Source organism: Osmerus eperlanus, chromosome 18, assembly GCF_963692335.1.
Source record: "Osmerus eperlanus chromosome 18, fOsmEpe2.1, whole genome shotgun sequence".
Lineage (NCBI taxonomy): Eukaryota > Metazoa > Chordata > Actinopteri > Osmeriformes > Osmeridae > Osmerus > Osmerus eperlanus.
The window spans coordinates 12,801,996-12,806,471 of record NC_085035.1 but is presented as its reverse complement, the minus strand read 5'-3'; positions in this window follow the sequence as shown (position 1 = coordinate 12,806,471).

The window sequence follows — 4,476 nt, the reverse complement described above, 5'->3', positions numbered from 1 at the left end:
CTCTAAATTTTCGTCTTAGTCAATTTCTCAATTTCCATCTGCGCATGCGTCATGCGGTTACTCATCCTGGATCTCAAATATCAAGCTGCAATTCCTTTACTAGCCTGTACCCGCCTCCATCGCTGTTGAGTCTGTCTGTACGTTTGTTAGCTACAAATTTCGTTGTCATAGTTGCAAATTCAACTTCCTGGACTCTGCTTTGTCTCAGGACAGAGCAAAATGCACTTCCTCCACGTTTTCACCATTAGCCATTAACCAACAGTCACAGCCTAGATTTTCTTTACAATTACAACCATTAGTACTATTTTATTTTCAACATAAAAATTAGGCTCCGAAATCTACATATGCACCTAATATCACTCGTCAGAGGACGACAGTTTATCCATGTATTAGCATTCTGGTTGGACAAAGCTTCAACTTCAAGTCCATTTAAATAGGTAAATATGAATACCACCAAACCCAACACATTTCAACAAATCATCTCAGCAGCAATAAACACACATATGTAGCACCTTTGCCCTTAACAACAATCGCAATTCAGTCTCTCTAACTAGTTCCCCTTGTATACACTTAAGTCCCTCGGACTGGCTCAATCTTTCTAATCACTTCTTCATAACCCTTTACATATTTCTTTAAACAACAGTAACATCTGTGAACTTCCACAAAATTAAAAATAAAACCATCGAACATTTCCAGACATAAACAAAAATATTCCTTAAACAACATAACATTTCCGTTTGAACACATACCTTTCTATAAAAGTTTCAATAACCCCGGGATTGTAATTCTTCAAATGAATACCGCTTTTATTGCCAAAACTGGCCTTTTACCAATTATCCTACCCAAACACTAAATTTCCAGCGCGTTATTCAATAACGAATCAAGCTCATAATATAGAAAATCGGTCTGTACATAATTTCCAAATCAAGAGTATGGCAACTCACAATATTTTCTTAAGTTTGACAAAGAAACAGAAACACACATCTGTTTTCCCAACCAATATACTTCTCAATTCAACGTCAAATTCTCAATAAAATGAGTGTTTTTTTTTATTTATTTTTTTTTTTTTTTGTTTTTTTGCACTCATGTGTGGGCACTGCACGCAGAATGATCTTCACTGAAAGAATCAACTTCCGCTAGGCTCAAGCGCATGCGCCTCTTTTCAAGTGGAGAATTCAGTCAAAGAATTAACATTAGCATTTTCAAAACAGAATGTCTCCGTCTTCAAAAACAAATGCCTTCTGGCGGTAATCAGACCGATGTAAAGTCTAACATCAAATATATAACGGTTAACACAGAGTTGTAAAACAATCGTCTCTCCTCTACCAACAGTGTCAACCGATAAACATTGTACGCCACCATTTCGAAACTCAACTTCCGGTCACGAACCCCTCTGATTTTGCGAGAGTTCGCTCACAATTTCCAGAAAACTTTCAACAAAGATGACACATCTCCGGACATTCACGTACATTTTGCTCAAATTCCCACAATTAAAGCACGCATTTTGGATTGACCTTACCTAGCAATTCGTGTTGGCCTACATGTTTTTTCAACAGCATGTCAACACGCTCTGCATCAGCTTTGACCATAGCCCACAACATGCTTATTCCAAACACAACAGGGACTCAAACCCTTTGTTCCGGAGAGGACTTTAACCTTTCCTTCTTGGAAACACAATGGCAATTGCAAGTCAAGGCACAAGCTTCAATCTTTGCAGGAATCCAAAGCAAATCTATAAAAAACATTCCAGGATCCTACTTTCTTGACTTTTCCTAGATATAACCGGCTGTCAGAAGAAATGGCAAATGTCTGACCTCTTCGTATTCTGTTCTCGCATTCCCGCAAACCCTCATGCGCCCGCGCATCCTGCCGCAACACCCCTGGCTGCGGATGAGGCGAAATTTGTTTGCGGAACAGCCAGAAAATCTCAATCGTGAATCTGTGGGGAAATAGATGAAAAATTCCCCACACTATTCTGTCCTAATATTTCTTTATCCCTCTACCTATCTCCATCCAATCAGAAAAAAAGCTCTCCAATCAGGCTAAAATCTATTCTTTTCTCCACTTCAAAAAAAATCGTGTATCTATTTCTCTCCACGAACCCATTTCGCAATACAATAAGGTCCTTAAAACAAAACGACTCCACACTCGAAAATCCACATTTATCAATCCATATTTGCATTTGCAATAAACTATCGTTACCATACTTTTGCTTCATGTAATCGATGTTTGGACAGGTCAATTCTGCCTCCAGACCATTCATTTTCAGAATTACAATCCATAAACGATAACCAACGACGGAAAATAAAGACACAATTACCCCTTTTCTTTTCTAGAAACAATTAAATTCCGACTTCCCAACTTTCAATGAAAATAACTGCACAATCTTAAATTACAAATATTCAAACCGAAAAATAATTAACATTTTGAAAAGTAATTAAAATTTTGATTTTTGTAATTTGTATATAGCTTGAATAATAGACACCATTAGTTACTCATACTTCTTTTAACCTCAAAAAACATAAAACAAAAATGAACACGCGTGTTGCAAACTTAAAACTTCCTAAACTTTTTCTTTTCTTTGTTCTCCACCTTCAGGGACTCAAACCCTTTGTAAACACTCACTCACACAGCTGATTTCCTCACAAGTATACTTTTCTCTCGGGACTTAGAATCACGTTTAGGCCGTTAATAAATAAGAACTGCACCAATGCCAATACAATTTCTCAAACTATCACTAACCCAACATATTCTAATCCTTAGGGTCTCAAAAAGACACATAACACGATATAACATGTGAATTTATCTCCCTCTATGTGTTTGTTCGTCAACAACACTACCTCTCTGTGTGTCCGTCGACACACTTCTGCAGACATTTTTTTTACGACTTTCACGTAAAAGATAGGTTCAACAACCTTACCTTATTAATTCGTACGACTTTACACGTACAGGACAGTTTTACCTCTGCCCAATTACTTACTTAACCGAATTATTGACAATAGCCTAAAAAACACACATTTAGACAACTCAATATCACACAGTAACCAAAAGAATATCTCACCGGTTCTTTTGAAGACCCCGCGTCAGCCACAAAACGTCCAACGGGCGCCCCCCTGGCCCTGCTGTCTCACGCATGGCGGAAGGAAAGGCGGCTTTTTGCCGGAAGATCAATTCGCCGAGGGGAGCCGCCTGCTGAACGCCGTAGACCAACGAGGATCCCCCTACTGGCCACCAAGTGTAATGGTAGAAATTCAAGCGGCACTGTGTAGATTTGAATAGTCAAGAGATGGCGGTTACAATAAATTTATTTTGCTTATACAGATCATGATTTAACAAAGTACTTTGTGATCAGTCATAACGAAGGAGGTGCTAGCCACAGGTCGTTCGCCAGAGTGATCCAGAACAACCCTAAAACCCTGCCTTATATAAACTTTAGATCAAATGGTTTTTCTGAACTCTGTGATTGGTCAGCACTGCTCAGTGACAGTTAAGACAAAATAACCCCCCAGGTCAAGTGACCAAAGTCTTTTGATGTCACGGCTCTAAATGAGGACAGTAAAGATACCCTTAATGAAACACAAACAGGACACAGGACACAATCTCCTTGGCCAAAAGGTCAGGGCTGCTAGATCAACTGAATCCATCTATCCATCTCCCTTTAGGCCACAGAACTCAAACATCCCCCAACCTCTGTGCCCCTAGCTTCTCAATCAGGCATCATAAACCAATACCATAAATACCTTAAGACCAACTGCAACATCCATTTGTTTAAACACAACCTCAGTCTATTAAAAATACATTCTTAGTAACTATATCAAAAAATGCCATTACACTTGACTCTTTTAACAGCGAGCAATTTCAACCTTGATATATTCATATGTGAAATCAATATTATAAAAGTTATGGCATTGTATGACATGGTTCAAAAGTGTTGCAATATAGATAGACTTTACAGTCTATAAAAAACATAATTAAGAACCTACAATTAGCAGTCACAGCGTTTGACAATGGTGATTCAATCTGCTCCCTGATGGTTTGTGCATTAGCTGTGCGTGTGTGGTCCGCCCCCTAGTGGATTGCTGGTGGAACTGCAGGGGACCGTGCTGCCTCCAGCCAAGCTGGTACAGAACATAGTTCTGCTGCTGTCAGGAACATGCTAGGTAGCAGTACAAGTCACTGGAGGGGCTAATGCTTCAGAGGCGATCCTGAGGTTTTCAACTGTAAAATGAAGGCAGTCTGCATTGACACTGAGCACACATAGAAGCAAGCCATGTAACCATACGTTTTATTCAATCGTCTTGAGGCAACAATAGTTGATTGAACACTGGTTGACCATAAACTAAAGTTGAAGGTAAAGTGACAAGAAGGTAAAGTGACAGACTCCAGACTCACAAGCCTTCATGTCGGCTTCCTTGGTTCACCTGGTGACCAGAAACCAATTACTGCTGATATCATTCACCTTTCCTCAAAGTCTTA